This window comes from Schistocerca piceifrons, chromosome 8 (assembly GCF_021461385.2).
Source record: "Schistocerca piceifrons isolate TAMUIC-IGC-003096 chromosome 8, iqSchPice1.1, whole genome shotgun sequence".
Lineage (NCBI taxonomy): Eukaryota > Metazoa > Arthropoda > Insecta > Orthoptera > Acrididae > Schistocerca > Schistocerca piceifrons.
In genome coordinates, this window is record NC_060145.1 from 349,897,738 (window position 1) to 349,918,889 (window position 21,152).

Genomic DNA, 21,152 nt, shown 5'->3' on the forward strand with positions numbered 1-21,152 from the left:
TCCGTAACTACTGCTGCACACCCTCGTCTGGCTGGAATCGTCGACGCCTGAAGGCCTTTTTTAAGGGATAATGGCATGGAAGGGCATCAGGACTACAGGGTGTGTACTCGAGTACCCGTAATGGGAGTGGCTCATCTTCCAGATCGACTAGCATCTTGTGCTGAACTGCGACCAGCAGCGAACTTGGCGCATCAGCCCACAGCAGTGGTTTTTGGCAGACCTGGTGCCGCACACGCATTCTTCATTCTCCGATGAGTGTCTGCTTCGGCAACCAATAAAAGAGTAACAGCACGTTTCGCTGTTTGGACGCCGTTTGTAACAACGTCAAAATTGTTCACGTTTCTACCAATCCTTGCCCACATGTCGGTGCTTATATACCTGAATTGGTATACTGCTACGTTGCATATACGTTGTAGTAACTGCCTCAGACGGAAACTTGTTGATCGGCCCTTATATTATTCGTGATTTTCGCCAAGATTATTTCATTGCTTTCCTGGGTGCCTATTTCAGTTTGTCGGCCGCTGTGGCTGAGTGTTTCTAGGCGCTTCAGTCCGGAACCGCCCGACCGCTACGGTCGCAGGTTCGAATCCTGCCTCGGGCATAGATGTGTGTGATGTCCTTAGGTTAGTTAGGTTTAAGTAGTTCTAAGTGTATGGGGATGATGGCCTCAGGTGTTAAGTCCCATAGTGCTCACAACCATTTGAACCATTTGATTACAGTTTGATCATTCTTATCTTCTTTGTCTTCTTAACCTGCAGCGTCTTCGTTTTCATCATTTTAGCTGCTTCAATGCCCTAGCTTGTTGGCATTCTCAGTTTTTCGTCGTCAGTCTCTTTCAATTTTTCACGTTGCAGGATGTAACCTTTAAGAATATCTTCTTTTGCCCTCTTTCCAAAGTCAGTAAATGCCTACTTTTAAGCCGGCCGGAGTGGCCGAGCGGTTAAAGGCGCTACAGTCTGGAACCGCACGACCGCTACGGTCGCAGGTTCGAATCCTGCCTCGGGCATGGATGTGTGTGATGTCCTTAGGTTAGTTAGGTTTAAGTAGTTCTACGTTCTAGGGGACTTGTGACCACAGCAGTTGAGTCCCATAGTGCTCAGAACCATTTCTTGCCTACTCTTAAATATCAGTGCCACTGCGTATGCGGTAAAAATACATTTCTTTAGGAATGTGATCAGGCAGCTATGATGCTTTATTTTCGTTCCCCGGAAAACTTGTTGCGGATAACCACCAGTAGTGGTGAATACGCGAAATGTTTGTGGGGGGAAGTAATATGCTGCGCGACTCCTGAAAAGTGCTGGGCCGAAATTTCAATAGTAAATCTTTCAACGCCTCTCTTGTAACGTCTGCCAATGGAGTTTGTTTAGCACCTCTGTAACGTTCTTTCGCCAGCTGGACGACCCCGTGACGAAACGCACCGCTCTTCGTTCGATCTTATCTATCTCATCTATCAGTCCTACCTAAAAGGGATCCCAGATAGATGAACAATACTCAAGAATCGGGCAAACAAGTACCTTATATTTCATTTCTTTCGTGGATGTGTTACATTTCCTTAAGATTCTTTCGACGAATCTGAGTCTGCTGTCTGCTTTTCCCACTATCTGTTTTACGTGGTCATTCCGCTTAAGGTCGCTCTGGATAGTTACGCCTAGACATTTTACCGCAGACGCTGTCTCCAGCTGTTTGTCATCAATGGTGTAGCTGTACAGTTGTGGACTTTTTTTTTCTATGTATGCGCAATATGTTACATTTATTTACATTCAGTGTCAACTGCCATAGTCTGCACCATTCATCAGTTCTCTGAAGGTCGTACTGCAAATTCTTACTATCTGCTGGCGTTGCTACTTTGGTATAAACAACTTCATGATCTGCGAATAGGCCTATAGAGCATCCAACACTTTCTACTAGCTCATTTATACATATTGTATGTAGCAACGGTCCTATCACTTCCCTGTGGTACTCCGGATATTACCTTAACATCTGTCGATTTAGTTCCGTTAAGAGGACTCATTGAGTTCTGTCTGGAAGAAAGTCTTGAATCCAATTGCAAGACTGCTCCGATACCCCGTGACCTCGTATTTTTATCATTAAACGGCAGTGCGGGATGGTGTCAAATGCCTTACTGAAATTAAGGAACGCGGTATAAAGCTGAGCGATGTTGTCCAGGGTGCTGAGCTGAGCTGAGTTTCGCAGGATCTCTGTTCGCGAAATCCATGTTGATTTTATGGAGAAGATGTTAATTTTCCAAAGGTGTCATAATTCTTGGGCATAAAACATGTTCCATATTTCTACAACAGATAGACGTCAACGATGTAGGTCTATATTTGTGTGGATCTGTCTTATGGCCTTTCTTAAGAACGGGAATGACCTGCACTCTCTTCCTGTCGTTAGGTACCTTTCGCTGCTCAAGCGATCCATGATAAATTACTGCTACAAGGGGAGCAAGTTCTTTCGCATAAACTTTATAGAATCTTAGAGGTATTTCGTTTGGTCCTGACGCCTTTCCTCTACTTAAGTGATTGTAGCTGCTGCTCAATTCAGCGATCGGTTATCTCAATATCTGGATCGTTCGTAAGCTGAGCGTGGATGGGTTTCCATTGCGTCCCTAGTCCAATGTGATTAATGGAATTATATGGCAGACGCAGGTTTAGTCCATGCCAGGAATTTTTACAGAATAATTATTGTGGCCAAGATAGACAAGAAGTCCACGCCTACTACAGTAGTACAAGTTTATATGCCTACTAGCTCTGCAGATGTCGAAGAAATTGAAGAAATGTATGATGAAATAAAATAAATTATTCAGATAGTGAAGAGAGACGATAATTTAATAGTCATGGGTGACTGTAATTCGATGGTAGGAAAAGGAAGAGAAGGAAACATAGTAGGTGAATATGGATTGGGGGTAAGAAATGAAAGAGGAAGCCGCCTGGTAGATTTTGCACAGAGCATAACTTAATCATAGCTAACACTTGGTTCATGAATCATAAAAGAAGGTTGTATACATGGAAGAAGCCTGGAGATACTGACAAGTCTCAGATAGATTATATAATGGTAAGACAGAGTTTTAGGAACCAGATTTAAAATTGCAAGACATTTCCAGGGGCAGATGTGGACTCTGACCACAATCTGTTGGTTATGAACGGTAGATTAAAACTGAAGAAACTGCAAAAAGGGTGGAATTTAAGAAGCGGGAACCTGGATAAACTGACTAAACCAGAGGTTATACAGAGTTTCACGGAGAGCATCAGGGAACAATTGACAGGAATGGGGGAAAAAAATACAGTAGAAGAAGAATGGGTAACTTTGAGGGATGAAGTAGTGAAGGCAGCAGAGGATCAAGTAGGTAAAAAGACGAGGGCTAGTAGAAATCCTTGGGTAACAGAAGAAATCTTGAATTTAATTGATGAAAGGAGAAAATATAAAAATGCAGTAAATGAAGCAGGCAAAAAGGAATACAAACGTCTCAAAAATGAGATCGACAGGAAGTGCAAAATGGCTAAGCAGGGATGGCTAGAGGACAAATGTAGGGATGTAGAGGCTGATCTCAGTAGGGGTAAGATAGATACTGCCTAGAGGAAAATTAAAGAGACCTTTGCAGAAAAGAGAACCACTTGTATGAATATCAAGAGCTCAGATGGAAACCCAGTTCTAAGTAAAGAAAGGAAAGCAGAAACGTGGAAGGAGTATATAGAGGGTCTATACAAGGGCGATGTACTTGAGGGCAGTATTATGGGAATGGAAGAGGATGTAGAAGAAGATGAAATGGGAGATATGATACTGCGTGATGTTTGACAGAGCACTGAAAAACCTGAGTCGAAACAAGGCCCCGGAGTAGACAACATTCCATTAGAACTACTGACAGCCTTGGGAGAGCCAGTCCTGACAAAACTCTACCATGTGGTGAGTAAAATGGATGAGACAGGCGAAATACCCTCAGACTTCAAGAAGAAAATAATAATTCCAATACCAAAGAAAGCAGGTATTGACACATGTGAAAATTACCGATCTATCAGTTTAATAAGTCACGGCTGCAAAATATTAACGAGAATTCTTTACGGACGAATGGAAAAACTGGTAGAAGCCGACCTCGGGGAATATCAGTTTGGATTCCGTAGAAATATTGGAACACGTGAGGCAATACTGACCCTACGGCTTACCTTAGAAGCTAGATTAAGAAAACGCAAACCTACGTTTCTAGCAATTGTAGACTTAGAGAAAGCTATTGACAATGTTGACTGGAATACTCTCTTTCAAATTCTGAAGGTGGCAGGGGTAAAATACAGGGTGGGAAAGGCTATTTACAGTTTGTACAGAAACCAGATGGCAGTTACAAGAGTTGAGGGACATGAAAGGGAAGCAATGGTTGGGAGGGTAGTGAGACAGGGTTGTAGCCTCCCCCCGACGTTATTAAATCTGTATATTAAGCAAGCAGTAAAGGAAACAAAAGAAAAATTCGGAGAAGGTATTAAAACCCCTGGAGAAGAAATTAAAACTTTAACGTTCACCGATGGAATGTAATTCTGTCAGAGACAGAAAAAGGACCTGGAAGAACAGTTGAACGGAATGGACAGTGTCTTGAAAGGAGGATATAAGATGAACATCAACAAAAGCAAAACGAGGATAATGGATGATGCTGAGGGAATTAGATTAGGAAATGAGACACTTAAAGTAGTAAAGGAGTTTTGCTATTTGGGGAGAAAAATAACATATGATGGTCGAAGTAGAGAGGATATAAAATGTAGACTGGCAATGGCAAGGAAAGCGCTTCTGAAGAAGGGAAATTTGTTAACATCGAGTATAGATTCAAGTGTGAGGAAGTCGTTTCTGGAAATATTTGTATGGAGTGTAGCCATGTATGGGAGTGAAACATGGACGATAAGTAGTTTGGACAAGAAGAGAATAGAAGCTTTCGAAATGTGGTGCTACAGAAAAACTGAAAATTAGATGGGTAGATCACATAACTAATGAGGAGGTCTTTAATAGAATTGGGGATAAGAGGAGTTTGCGGCATAACTTGACTAGCAGAGGGGATCAGTTGGTAGGACATGTTCTGAGGCATCAAGGGATCACCAGTTTAGTATTGGAGGGCAGCGTGGAGGGTAAAAATTGTCGAGGGAGACCAGGAGATGAATACGCTAAGCAGATTCAGAAGGATGTAGGCTGCAGTACATAGTGGGAGATGAAGCAGCTTGCACAGGATAGAGCAGCGTGGAGAGCTGCATCAAACCAGTGTCAGGACTGAAGACCACAACAACAACAACAATTATTTGCTCATCAAGGCATATTGTATTTGACAGCTCAGTCCTGGGCAACTTCCAATTCCCGAATAAACTGTAAGATCTTCGCTTATTCGTTCACTCTAGGAACCCTAAGGTTCTGTTGGTGAAAACTGAAATTTGAAGTAAAAAGTGAAATAGTAAATTATAAAACGCCCTGCGAATCTCTTCTTTATGGATCGTGAGCGTTAAGCTCCTAGTGTTCGAGTTTAGTGTAGGTGATAAATGAGTGTGAAGTGTGGAATCGTGATTGTGGTTTTCTTGATGGCGAGAGGGAAGGTGAGGCAGAAACCCGGTGGCAGCACATAGTCTACATTGTAATACGTATTAAGCCTAGCTTCTGCATTTGATGGACGTATTACTACCAACTAGGGCAATGGACTCACATTCGCCGGCCGCAGTGCCCGAGCGGTTCTAGGCGCTTCAGTCCGGAACCGCGCAGCTGCTACGGTCGCAGGCTCGGATCCTGCCTCGGGCATGGATGTGTCTGGTGTCCTTAGGTTAGTTAGGTTTAAGTAGTTGTAAGTCTAGGGGACTGCTGACCTTAGATGTTCCATAGTGCTTAGAGCCATTTTTTTGACTCACATTCGGGAGGACGACGGTTCAATCCCGCGTCCGGCCATCCTGATTTAGATTTTCCGTGATTTCCCTAAATCGCTTCCAGGCAAATGCCGGGATGGTTCCTTTGAAAGCGCAAGGCCGACTTTCTTCCCCATCCTTCCCTAATCCGAGGAGACCGATGACATCGCTGTTTGGTCTCTTCCCCCAAACAACCCAACCGAACTCAACTACGGCAGATGACACACGCAGGATGACACAACATAGATCTTTGGAATTTAACACTCGACATTAAAAGAGTGTCTGTTGGTCAAGAACTGAACGGTGCCATCTGTAGCGTTCTTGCCAGACAATCACTGGCAGTCAATATTTCTTCCATCACCAGGATTCGAAACGGCTGCTTCCCTGTCAACCACGTCGCCAGGAATTTCGTTCTGCTGCCGTGCGAGTAATTATACAATCATTCGTCCATGACAGAGGACACACGATATTCAGTAACGCTTGTTTACCATGAGTCGCTATTCATGTAACAAAAAAACATCCATGGAATGAGAGTCACTGTTTAGCGAGAGCAGCAGGATATGGACAGAATTGTAAACACCTGTCAATAACATTACTGAAACTCACCAACAAGTATTTCGCTGAAGAAATGCTAATAATTTGCCACCTGTATCCATCATAAAGGTAGCATCAGTGCAGAGAGATCAGCGATATCTTTGATGTACTTCCAGCAACACCAAATGTTATACTAATCCGTACATTGACTCAAACACGTCCCCATCCGAATCGCATGGGGAACACACTAGAAAACTATAAATTTTGCTCTGCTGCCGCATAGGGAACTAACTCAACTACAGATCACAGACGATCAACGCGTAACCAACACGCCTTTATAAGGCGATGTATATCCTCTTACATAATGTCACCAGCGTTAATTATATATGCCTTATTAAGTACATGGCTTCGAGGAATTATTCTTTAGGAAGATATTTGCCGATTCTTTCATATTTGCCGTTTCCTTCGTTAAATGTCATTTGCAACTACTGTTTTGCAGATGTTTTTTAAAAATGTGACAATATCTGAATAATATACCACGGACTACTTGACGTGTGAGTAGGGGCCAGCTGGCTATAGCGAAGGAGCACACAACTATGCTACTCTATTAAAAAACGTTCCATGATCGCCTGACAGCATTGCAAGAGAGGTACAGAGAAACTAATAAATAAATGGCAACATTAGACGCATGTATATTTATGTACGATTTATCATTGATTCTTCATCGTGTTATAATCTTTCACTTTTCTCGGCGTTGTGCATCGCATACTAAACCTTTTGAATTTGAATGAGTGTAATTAAGCCTCAAGTGTCCGCTAGTACCACGCAGAAATGTCTTAAATGTGCTACGCGAACTTATTAGCGAGTTACAGTGAGCAGCTCATATTTGATATGCTGTTGCTTTTCTGTAAAGAAATGTTAAGTACAGCTGTCAGTCACAGTAACAACGTTTTTATTCACTGCAAAGGCACAATTTCCAAACTACGTCGCTGAAAGCGTTTTGGAACCGGTGTGGAAGGTGCGCAGCACAAAGCGAGTTAATTCATACGGCAAATTCCCCCATTCCCATGCACATTCAGTTCCGGCGGCCGCAGTACTGTGCCCTGCGGAAAGCCACTCCATTACGGCGGTCGCGCTTATTCCCGGCTGCAAGGCGCCGGAATGAGCCACGCAACAGATTGCCATTAATCCGCTTAGGCGCTGATCTCCAAGTGAGTCTGCACCAAAGCCTGCCATTCACTGGGTGCCCTAACGTTTCAAAAGGCGATTTACTCGCCGAATCTGCAATTACTAACTCAGACTTGGGCAGAAGTTACGAGCAATTTGCGACTGTAGGTGTTATTCTGGATGTAAACCTATAACTCACGTACATTTCTATCCATTATACATCCTTTGAAAATATTTCACCTTGTCTGCCATGTTCACTTACATATTATTTCGCTTGAATCAGCGAAATAGAATACATTTTCTTGAACAAATTCATCCAACACGAAGGCCAACGCCGTTAATCAACGTTAAGGAAATGACAAGACCTAAGAAACCATAACGGAATATGGTACATGCGACGATTACTGAGCCACTTTATTTAGAAATAGATCTCAGTTAACCTGGAAATTTTTTAGCCTTTTTATTTTTGTCTATTAAACTGATGATAAATACAAATCACGACAGTTACTTCAGTATAACTTTAGCAACATGGAAATCATACAATAATTCGCTTGCTTTTCGGAATATTTGTGTACCCCTCAGCTGCCAAACTATTACACTGTCATCATTCAAACCCTTTAGAGATTAACGTTCAGTTGCAACCAGAACTCAAAATCAGGTGAATAACTCTAGAGCTGAGAGTCGCCCGTGATCGTGTTGTAAGGTCAGTCTCAGCACAGGCATGTAGAAATTTAGGGAAAACGAGGGAAATATGACTGTGAATTAGTGAACTGGGGGAATTAGAGCTGCGTTTTTTCCGAATGGAAGTCTGATCACCACTTATCACCGTCATCTCCTTAGGTAAATGTACCCTTTAGCAACATTTTGACTCCAGTTTCAACAGCGATCGATAAAAACACTGTGACTACTGTAAATTAAATACGCAATTAGTAATATAATGTAGGCTCTCACGGCCTGTGTCCCTGACATTTCGTTCCTGGCTGTGGGAGGCATCTTCGGAATTAAAGCGACAACTGCATGAATTGCAATATATAGAGACGCATAGAGGCACCCCCATTCTACACATGAGGCCGACTGCTTGGCTATCTTTGACTGGCGCCATCGTTGCCACTTAAATGTAGTCAATTATCGTTCTGAAACTTCCTTACAGATTAAAACTGTATGCTGGACCGAGACACGAACTCGCTTCTGTAAAGTTTGGAAGGTAGCAGATTAGGTTCTGGCAGAACTGAAGCTGTGAGGACGGGTCAGAAGTCGTGCTTGGGTAACTCAGATGGTAGAGCACTTGCCCGGAAAAGCCAAAAGTCCCGAGTTCGAGTCTCGGTTCGGCACACAGTTGTAATATGCCAGGAAGTTTCATATCAGCGCACACTCCACTGCAGAGTGAAATTCTCATTCTGGATTATCGTTCTGTTGACGCAAAGTCGACATCCATATTTTATGTAACCTAACACTTCCCTTTCTGTGCAAATTATCTTGATGTTTACAAATCTCTATGACCATTCAATGAGGCGCCATGCAAAAAAATTAGCGACTGGCAGTAAAGGCCTATTCATGAATGGACTAACTTATCACTGATCTACTGTGTCTGAAATATCTGATACAATCAGTATGTAGTCACCCATATGGTAGCGTACAGACGACAGCTTGTTTACTTTGAGCATGTTATATCTAGCCTTGTACAGAAAGAATGAAAAGTGCTTTTGTTAGTCGCAGACTATTTATTGAGAACCAATCAATAAAGCTTTGGGATGTTTCATTTAATGCTGTCTCTGTTGTTGCATCTCTGGACCTGACAATGATCCTTACATCATTAGCAGAGAGCACTGTTCTGTTTTATTAGAAAGATGAATTTTCCTTTATGCTAAGTAATAATGTCACCTTACATTTCTGACTGGTCAGCACAGCTGACTGCTCTGTGGGTGATCAGTTTCGATTCCCAGTACGGCCAAAAATTTTTTCCTTGTAGATAGGACTGGCACAGGGTGCTCTCAGCCTCATGAGGCCAAGTGAAGAGTTCCTCGACCGAGTAGTAGCGGTTACAAGGACAACAAACATGACAACAACTGGGAGAGCAGTGTAGTGAACAGTGATGGGTAAAACTACTCTTTTCAGGGATCTGATCAGAACCGCTCACTCACTGAATCGAACTAGCTCTTTCTCATGAGTCAGCATTCACCATTCACTAAGGAAAGTAAATGAAAGGCATGCGATACCCCTTTTTAATTTTACATGATAAGTCAGTCAAATCTAAAGACCATAAATTCAACTACATACCTAGGAATTAAAATTACAATCGACTTAAATTTCAAAGAACATGTAGGAAATGTTGTGGGGAAGGCAAAGCAACACTGAGTTTTATTGGCGGAACACTTCGAAAATGTAACAGATCTGCTAAAGAGACTGCCGGCCGGAGTGGCCGAGCGGTTCTAGGCGCTACAGTCTGGAACCGCGCGACCGCTATGGTCGCAGGTTCGAATCCTGCCTCAGGCATGGATGTGTGTGATGTCCATAGGTTAGTTAGGTTTAAGTAGTTCTATGTTCTAGGGGACTGAAGACCACAGAAGTTAAGTCCCATAGTGCTCAGAGCTATTTGAACCTTTTTTTTTTTTTTTTTTTTTTTTTTTTTTTTTTTTTTTTTTTTTTTTTTTTTTTTTTTTTTTTTTTTGCTTAAGAGACTGCCTACACTACGCTTGTGCGTCCTCTTTTGGAGTACTGCTGCGTGGTCTGGGACTCTTACCAGACAGGATGAATGGAATACATCGAGAAAGTTCAGGGAAGACCAGTACGTTTTATATTATTGCGAAATAGTGTCACTGATATGATACAGCAGTTGAGGTGGGTCTCATTAAAGGAGAGGCGTTTTTTGTTGTGGGACAATCTCACAACATTTCAATCAACAGCTTTCCCCTCCGAGTGCGAAAATATTTTGTTGACGCCGATCTACAGAGAAAGAATCGGTCATCATAATACAGGAAGGGAAATCAGAGCTCGCATGGAAATATATAGATGTTTGTTTTTTCTGCGTCCTTTTCGAGCTTCGTGCAGATAGTTCAATGAACCCTCTGCCACGAACTTAAGTGTGATTTACGTAGTATCTATGTAGATGTAGATACAAATGTAATTCAAGGTCACTGTCCCTATAATTTTGCCTTATGGTATTCGATTTGGAAACAATATAAGAAGAAAAATAACAATTTTCCATTATGTCCCTTTTAGTTTTAAGATTTTCGAAAAGTCACATTTTTTATTATATAGAAATGAAGAATATCACAATAAAATTAGGTATTAGGTTTTGGGAAAATATAAAAATAACTCGTTCTCGTTACTTTTCGATAATTTTATCGAAAAAGGTGTAGTATTGAAAATTAAAATGAATATCAACTACATTTTTACTTTTTGAAATTCTGCAGAGTTGTGATTTACAAATGACATAACAATATATATCTAGTCTGACAATTACTGCAGGTTCTGGGTGGTGGCTTCCTTGGAGCAGACCGATTGTATCACCGGACACCTTCCAGACTGAACATTTCCCACCTTTTACGCCTGTAACCAGTCGCTGATTGGTCTTAATTTCAATTTGCTTGTATTTCACCAAATTTTGGAAACTGGAAATGAGTGGTAAGCTCCTATGGGACCAAACTGCTGTGGTCATCGGTCCTAGGCTTACACACTACTTAATCTAGCTTAAAGTAACTTACGTTAAGGGCATCACGCACACCCATGCCCGAGGGAGGACTCGAACGTCCGAAATTGGGAGATGCGCGAACCGAGGCAAGGCGCCTAAGACCGCTTGGCTACCCCGCGCGGCAGCAAATTTTCTTAAGGGAAAGTCTCTTACTGAGAAACTAACTGCTCTTTCTACCTCGTTAAAATTTTTCGCTATTGATTTTTGTGTTGCGTCTTGAACAGTGCAATGTAAAGAATGTGAAAAACATGGTACATATGGTGTACCCAGAGGCCATTGGCGTGGGCCTCGATTGGCCGCCATATTCTCTGGATCTGAACACATACGACTCATTTTCGAGAGCCATATTAAACACTAGAAGTACAGTAATAGCCAAAAACCATTGCTGTGTTGAAAGCAGCCATTCAGGAGGTCATCGACAGCATAATGTTCCGACACTTTAGCGGGTCATGCAGAATTTCGCTATTCGTCTGCACCACATCATCGTCAATGATGCCAAGCATATCAAACATGTCATAACCTAAATGTGAGTACCTATAGTGATGTTTACATGTTGAATAGAGTGTGTGCACGCCGTCGTTTGTAACTAATTCACGTTTCTTTCATATAGTTCGACAGTTGCCACACCATAACATCAAACCATCAAACCTTGTAAGAATTTGAATGTTAAGAAACTACAAAAATTGATTGTACATACTCTTGATCTCATTTTGAGAAAATGCATTACTCAAATAAAAAAAACAGTGCCACATAAAAACGAATATGACGCATTTAAAAAAGTTATAGATGTTGGCCTATAGTGCAAGAAATTAATAGTTTAGTTGAATGTGATTGGCAGTACAGCATTGACAGATTTCATTACGTGTTGTTGCAAGTTGCAGAGGAAAATTGGTTGGAGGTGAGTGTCACAAAAATATACTAAATCAGGGTCTTGCTGGGAACCAAATGACAATGTCAGGCTGCAAACAGATTAGAGACTCTCTTTGATTTCTGGGATTCAGAGTTGAATCTGAAGTGGAATCAGATATTGGTAAAGATAATTCGTGAGAAACAATTTCTTTAATTTCTGCGGAAGGATCCTTGACTGATTACGATCTTGATAGGCTTTCTAAGCCACGCCGTTCCAGAGATAACTTTGGATTCTTGAACTTGCTGGTAGTAACCACATTTTCCTTCTTTTATCCAGTTTGGTAAAATCATGTCTTATATTACTTAAAACTCTTGTATGTGAAGATGAAAAGGTTGACTTACGTCCTGCCGCTTTGAAAATACATCATATGGCAAAATTAAATTCCTTATTATGAGGATGCATTTCTCTAATAGTGAAAATCTAAAATGAGAACAAGTGCATATGTACCACATTTTATAATCTATAAATGCATTAATATGTATATAAAATTTAATGTTGTAATATACATAACGTTAATGTTACAATGAACAATGTCCAGTGGCGCTCTAATGGAGAGCAGAGAATCGAAGTCAAACTGCAAGCTCAATCAGAGAGCGAACCAAGAGAGCTACAAGTCAAATCAGTGAATGAGCCAAAGGGCAAAGAGTAGGGTGACACCTGAATTGCCTTGTGATCCACTCCACTCCAGCTCAGCAGCTCCTTGCACGATGATTTTTCAAACCAAAGATAGAAATAAAAGGTGACAAACTGTTTTCTGTATTATTGCAGTGTCTGAGGGAGATACCTTTCTTTGCTTTATATTCTTTTCATGCCTGACATAAGCTGTTCATGGTACTAAGATATACAAAAACACACATAACACACTGTGTGTAATATATTTTTTTCAGTATAGCCTATGTCATAGTCACTAATTGATCATGATGGGTGTCTGCAGCTCGTGGTCTAGTGGCTAGCGTTGCTGCCTCTGGATCACAGCGTCCCAGGTTCGATTCCCGGCCGGTTGGGGATTATCTCTGCCTGGAGACTGGATGTTTGTGTTGTCCTCGTCTTTTCATCATCATAATCATCATTCGTGACAGTCGCTTAATTGGATTGTGTAAAACTTGGGCTGTGTAAAAAATGGGACTGTGTAAGGACACTGATGACTGTGCAGTTGAGCACCCCAGAACGAAACATCATCATCATCATCATGGTTGTTGCAGTACTGTTGCAACAACTTACCCTAGTATCTCCGTTCCGCACACTGACGTCACTGAAGAGCGTTTATGAATCCAAAGAGATACTCTCCTTGGTTAGGAGCCAGTGATCTCTCACCCCTTGAAAGAATCTAGCTCTTTGAATCAGTTCAGGAATTGATCGCCCATCTTTAATGCATACTGCATCCAGTGATGGCGTTGGCAAAGGATGATATGGCAATCAGTTGCGGCCGATTTGTCTGTCTAGGTTGGGAGTGCAGATGTTCACCTCACACTGTTTAGCAAAAGTACAACTGTTCCAAGAATTGAACCCTGTAGAATACCAGTAATAATTTGTCTCCATACAGAAGATTATTCATCATGCAAATTACTTGAACTATTTAAAAAGAATCTACGTCCATTATGAGTTAAATTGGACAACTTTTTACTCCATAAAAACGATAAAATGAGGATTTCCAAAACAAGTTGTGATTTGCAGACTTACATGCCTTAGATAGCCCACAAAGAATTTTTGTAGGCGAAATCCTATCATTCGGAAATGTCAACACACAGTGACTGAAGTGGTAGATGCCATGTTGAGCGATGTTGTGTATGACTAACAACGAGTGCGCCACAGTTCCTGACGTGAGGCTCTCTTTGTCATGGGTGTTCCAAGACGTTAATGACACTACTGATCAAATTAACATGCAAAATGAACACAGACAGAAGCGACTGGCAATTAACACACGAAATGATGACACAGTGATTAAATGTCTGTTCGATATAAAATTTGACGCCACCAGCGTAGATAGGCTTATGTAATCACCTTTTTTTGTTTAATATGAAGGGCAACAATAATACATAACATCCTGTTTTCGCACTGAAACATCGTTGCCATTTAACGAATCCTGGAGAAAATACAATTTCAGCCCCTCATATGAACTGCAATAAGTCGCTTCAAATGCGACTAGATTTCTAAATTCCTGTAGGATACGACTAGGAAGAAAAGATCACGAAATTGGACAATAACGTGCTAACAAATAATTTGGTCACTGATATAACAGAACATATCCTTCGGAAACTCTTATGCTCTGTTCTGGAAACAATACTAAGACAATCAGCAGTTTGACTTCTAAAATATCGTAGTACTGTTACACACTTTCAGTAAGTGTCTCAAGAAACTCGATGATAAATAAAAAAACGGTTAAAATATCCAGTATATTTAGTAAATGCGTTCCATTCCCATACATTCGTCTGTGTGGCGTTTTTATCTTTTAAATTTTGTGTATCGTTGAATATGATGAAGTAAAACGGAAGATATTCGCACGTCAAACTGAAAAAAATACATAAATTCCGTGATATACCATAATAACAAGGGACAAATACGAAGAGGATGTCCTCTCGCAGACGGTTCACTGTTCACAAATCTGAAGCTAAGCGTTGAAGTCAAAAACAAATGTTTCCTGAGATTCAGCTTGTACCCAAGGCGGAGAAAGAAACTGTAGCTCTAACTGCATAACACGGAAAATTTTTTTGCCTTTATCTAGTTCTTGCAGAAACGCTCTCCATATTTTTCTTGACCAGTAAGTAGAACGGGAAATTAAAGGAAGTGGTCTTACTTACAAAACAAGCTTGCAATAAAAGAAAACCGGACTTTGTAAAGTAGTGCATGGAGGAAAGAGATAAGGAAATAAAGGTGCATTTTAATGTCTCTGAAAGCTGTGCTTTTGTCTACCTGTGCCCAAGCAGTTTAGTCCATCAGGGGAAGCTAATAGGAAATTCTGGCGGCCTTACGAACTACACAGAGCAGCTAGGTATAAATAGTAGTGTATTACTTCCGTTTGAGAGAATTAATCTAACAACAAGAAGCATAATGTTGCTTTGTAAACGTGTCCCCAACAGTAACTGTGTCATCACGTATCACTCTGTGTTCCTGGGTCCTACATGAAGTTCTCGGTAGTGACAAGGAACAATTTTATATACGCCGTGCTTCGACGATTTGTGGCATGAAGTTCGGAAAATTAAGACCAAGAAACTGAAGCTTCGAGTAGGCCTTTTGTGTAGCATTTCATCTCAAGCGAATACAGCTTTTTTACGTTTAGTCAAAAGGAAACGAAACTCACAGGAAAATGAATATAACGCAAAGGTTCGTAAATGCTGGCGGAAACAGAACTAAGAGAAACTGGAAAGGAAAATAAACGAAAACATCTACGACTTTACAATGAAAGGAAAAGAATGGGAAAAAATTAAATTGTAGCAGAAATCGACGTAATTAAACGTAGGGAAATGAGAGAAGGATGCTATAAGGCATGTAACTACGTTAAAGAGGAATAACAACAACATAACCAACCGTAATTTTCGTTGGACGTTTCTGACCCAAATGTGCATTTCCGTTTTCACATTCAGCAGGACGCCGTGCAAAAAGTATTAGCAATGCCATATGTTTCGACTGCCTCCATCCTAAATAGTCCAGTCCCAATAATTTGACCAACACCTATATTCATCTCCAACATGCATTAACCACTGGCAGCACTAACAGTGGAGGTGATATAAAGCGTGTCGAGGGACAAGTAAAACAGTGCAAGCGTCGTCGTAAAGCGGAAACGGAGCGATTTCTGTGACGCCCAAAAGGGATATGTATTTTGTGCATGGTGCTGTTCAGAACCGGCACAGAAGCACCTTTGGTGCACCAAGGGCCATGTTGTTGTTGTTGTAGTCTTCAGTCCTGAGACTGGTTTGATGCAGCTCTCCATGCTACTCTATCCTGTGCAAGCCTTTTCATCTCCCAGTACCTACTGCAGCCTACATCCTTCTGAATCTGCTTAGTGTATTCATCTCTTGGTCTCCCTCTACGATTTTTACCCTCCACGCTGCCCTCCAGTACTAAATTGGTGATCCCTTGATGCCTCAGAACATGTCCTACCAACCGATCCCTTCTTCTAGTCAAGTTGTGCCACAAACTCCTCTTCTCCCCAATTCTATTCAATACCTCCTTATTAGTTATGTGATCTACCCATCTAATCTTCAGTATCCTTCTGTAGCACCACATTTCAAAATCTTCTATTCTCGTCTTGTCTAAACTATTTTTTGTCCATGTTTCACTTCCATACATGGCTACACTCCATACAAATACTTTCAGAAACGACTTCCTGACACTTAAAGCAATACTCGATGTTAACAAATTTCTCTTCTTCAGAAACGGTTTCCTTGCCATTATCAGTCTACATTTTATATCCTCTCTACTTCGACCTTCATCAGTTATTTTTCTCCCCAAATGGCAAAACTCCTTTACTACTTTAAGTGTCTCATTTCCTAATCTAATTCCCTCAGCATCACCCGACTTAATTCGACTACATTCCATTATCCTCGTTTTGCTTTTGTTGATGTTCATCTTATACCCTCCTTTCAAGACACTGTCCATTCCGTTCAACTGCTCTTCCAAGTCCTTTGCTGTCTCTGACAGAATTACAATGTCATCGGCGAACCTCGAAGTTTTTAATTTCTTATCCATGGATTTTAATACCTATTCCGAACTTTTCTTTCGTTTCCTTTACTGCTTGCTCAATATACAGATTGAATAGCATCGGGGAGAGGCTACAACCCTGTCTCACTCCCTTCCCAACCACTGCTTCCCTGTCATGTCCCTCGACCCTTATAACTGCCATCTGGTTTCTGTACAAATTGTAAATAGCCTTTCGCTCCCTGTATTTTACCCCTGCCACCTTCATAATTTGAAAGAGAATATTCCAGTCAACATTGTCAATAGCTTTCTCTAAGTCTACAAATGCTAGAAACGTAGGTTTGCCTTTCCTTAGGGCCATAGATGACATGAATGAACGACAGCTGTGGAGATGTGTATGGGCGAACAGACGTGCAGCTGTTGAGCAAATGACCGTCCAGATGAACCACATTGCTACCAACAGCGTCTCCTCAACGACCGTTCAGCAAACAGTGGTGCACTTGGGCCTCCGAAGCAGGTGTCTGGCTCCTACATCCACGCTGACTGCTGTTCGGCGGCGACGAATGTTGGAATTTGCACGGCAGTACCGCAACTACACGTCCACTGAGGGGTGACAGGTGGCCTTTTCAGATGAGTCACGTTTCATGCTCCATCTAACAGGTACCTCGCGTAATTATGAACGTCTCATCACATGAATATAAATAGGTGGCTCTGCTGTAACACGTCGATATATTGGGATTCTGTCAATAGCAGTGACTCTCAGTAGGGGAGAGAGTTGTTACTAAAATTTTTCAACAAGATATTTTTCTGACCTAGTTAGGCATGTGGTCGACCTTCAATCATGGTATTTTACCATCCTGGCGGGGTCGCCATTCTCTAACATTCTGCATGGTGCCTGTTTGTTCTAAGTCGTGTCTCCCCACCACATTCGCGCAACGACGCTCTGAGCGTGTTTTTTAGGGAATTGACTAGTTTGAATCTGGGACCTATTGCTGGTAAGGTGACGCCAGACCAAACATGACATGTAGAGTTCAGTGAGACTAGCGATGACATAATCAAATACTTAATGATTTCAGCGTCAGCTCCACTGCACTCCCTGTAAAAGAATCTTAATACTAACTAAATTTAGTGGAAGGGGTTCAAGGCTTTCCTATTTTTAGTTAACTGGTAAAATAACGTCGAAAAGCAGTTAAGTTTACCACTGGAAATTTTATTCTACTCACAAAACATTGTTTATAAATTGCACCATTGATAAAAGGAAATATTTTAATACAGGATGATAAAAACGAACTGCGTTCAACAAAGCTGTGAACGAATATTCCATGAATGGGTTTCCAAGTTCTACAATGGATCGAAGGATGACCTATGCCATATTACATCTATAATATAGATTTAAGCTAAGTTTCATAAAAGAGAAAACTACCAAAATGGTCTACAGTGACGCTCAATTATCTTTAATTACTTATCTAACTTGTCGTAAATTACAGTGGCTGATGTGGCTTCTCAATAATTGTATAACAGAAAAATCATCGCGTTTCAGATTTTTACTTCAAGTAGCAAAATGTGAACACCATGAGATTTAATTGACGATCGACACTAGTATTACGTAAAAAGGGGATGTAACAGATGAGGCTTCTGCAGTTCTGAGTGAAGCCTTATGCGCTCAGAGAAAATGCGGCATCGCGTGCGTTCATTACCTTGTCGGTATTCGCCAGGGGCGGCGGCCGGCGCAGCTCAATCCAGCTCGCCGTCTCGGAAGCATCTCTTTTCTAACTTCTTGTTACTACAACACACCGAAGTTGGTTAAAAAAAAAAACTATCAGGCAGTGTTTTCATCTGACCAATCAGGGTCTCAATGTTAAACTTAAGCTCCGCCTACAAAAATTCTGTCTATCCAATGAGAAACGTTATACTTTTCGTGGTGGCGCAATGTTTCTAAAGTTTGCAATGTAACAGAGATGCGAAAAAGTCTCACGCTAAAACTTGCAGCTGGTGTGGCCCTTTAAGTGTTATCGTAAGATCTATACTGTTCTTCTGGAGGACTCTATCTTTTAACATGGGCTGGGGGGTGGTTTTGGCTGTCAGCTGGCGACGTGGGTGTCCGTCCCTTATCGTAGGGCCTCCTAGCCTACACAATTCTGCTCTTGGCTTCTGTTCTCGTTTCTCCCCTCGAAACTGCGTCTGTTTCACGGTGGGAAGGTATGACATGCATTTAAGCGTTCTTGTGTTAGTCTGTGGTATTCCATTTGCTCACTCGTTGATCGTATTACTTTGGTTAATTTGATGGTAGGATTTATTTGGAGCTATGTGACATACTGCCGGATTTGCTATCATGTCAGGGTTTTCATGGAAGGTGTTGGATTTGCCTGACACCTTACAGTACTTCGGACACTTTTTAGACTTTTGCCTCTAAGCAGACCTGAAATAAGTTTGATACGTTTTGTTATTACACTTTCATACGACAGATTTCATTTTGTGTGTGCCGCAGTATTTTTTTGAAATAAAAAAAAATTACTCTGGAAGATTTTTTTCCAAATGTGAAAACTGTTTCAGGCTACAACATATTATTTAGATGGGAGCAAACATAGCGTTCAGATTTAAATGTGATGCGATTGAGAAAATCGTGCCAATACTGTACTTAACAGTCTCTGTGTTACATTATTGCACTGTTATACACCAATAAGTAGTATAGAAAATGAAATTAGAAAGAAGTATTATCAGAAACAAGTTGCAAGTTGAAAACATTGTACAATATAAATTACTGTCAAGGAACACCAATTTCTGTTTTAAGGACAGGGTAAATTGTTAAAATATTAAATAAACTCAGGCCACTTACAAACATCGCGTGTTTGGTGGTAGGAAACCTACTTCAGTTTTCAAGAACAAGATGGTTTACGATTGACGATGTATAGCTTGATCGTCCATGCATCAAGTGCTTAGTTTTAAAAATATGCAGAATTTTACTCGCCATAAAACTTTTTAACCGAAGAATCAACAGTATCCCCGAAATAGCCTTAAAATACACTGAAGGGCCAAAATAAATGGTTCACCTGCCTAATATCGTACAGGCCCCAATAGCATTTAGAAGTGCCGCAGTACGACGTGGCGTGGACTCGACTAATACCTGCAGTAGTGCTAAAGGGAACTGACACCGTGAATCCGGCTGACTGCCCATTAATCCCCAAGAATACGAAGAGGTTGAGATCTCTCCTGAACAGCACGTTGCAAGGCATCCCAGATATGCTCAATTTAATTCAAGCTTGGGGAGTCTGGTGACCAGCGGAAGTGTTTAAAATCAAAGAAAATGTTCCTGGAGTCACTCTGTAGCAATTATGGACGTGTGGGGTTTCGCAATGTCCTGCTTTAATTGGCCATGTCCGTCTGAATCCACAATGAACATGAATGGATCCAGATGATCACACAGGACGTTTACGAACCTCAGTCGTTTCTGGACATATAAGGGGTCCCGTATCACTCCAACAGCACACGTCCCACAGTCCATTTTCGGTGTTGACGGGCGCAGGTGAGGCGAAAAGCTTTGTGTCATGCAGTTAACAAGGCCACACGAGAAGGCCTTCGGCTTCGAAAGCCCTTATCGATAATGTTACGTTGAATGTTTCGCACGCTGATACTTGTTGATGGCCCAGAATTGAAATCTGGTGCAATTTGCCGAAGGGAAGCACTTTTGTCACGCTGAACAATTCTCTTCAGTCGTCGTTGATACCGTTCTTGCAGGATCTTTTTCTGGCGGCAGCGATGTCGGAGATGTGATGTTTTATCGGATTCCTGATATTCACGGTTCACTCGTGAAATAGTGGTACAGGAAAAATCCCCACTTCAGCGCTACTTCGGAGATGCTGTGTCCCATCGCTCGTGCGTCGACTATAACACCACGTTCAAACGCATTTAAATCTTGATAACCCGCCAATGTAGCAGCAGTAACCGTTTTGAGAACTGCGGCAGACACTTGTCTTGTAAAGGCGTTGCCGACCGCAGGGCCGTTTTCTGCTGTTTACATAGCTCTGCATTGGAATGCGCATGCCTATACCAGTTTCTTTGGCGCTTCCGTGTAACATTTACGAACGATGCACAGAAACACAACCTCGTGCTTCACAACAAAAATAGTAGAGAAGGCCGAAAACGGCATATGGGGAACAATACAACATTATGAGAATACATTGTTGGCTCTCGCTGTGTTGACTCTTCCGCTGCTTAAAGCAACTTCGTGTATTATGATGTGCGGCGAATGTACTCGAAAGAGGGGCAGAGGGGAAACAGTCAGAAATTTATACCATGCGAAAATTTCAGACATGTTACATAATTTTTGTAGAAGACAGAGATTTTGTAATCTTTATACTTG

The 21,152-nt window shown here is 41.4% G+C and overlaps 1 protein-coding gene across 1 annotated transcript in view; it reads left to right on the plus strand.

The window, feature by feature from the left end:
* LOC124712344 (hemicentin-2-like) overlaps positions 1 to 21,152 on the plus strand; it is a 479,653-nt gene that overhangs the window by 392,732 nt on the left and 65,769 nt on the right. The gene's annotated exons all lie outside the window — the stretch shown is intronic.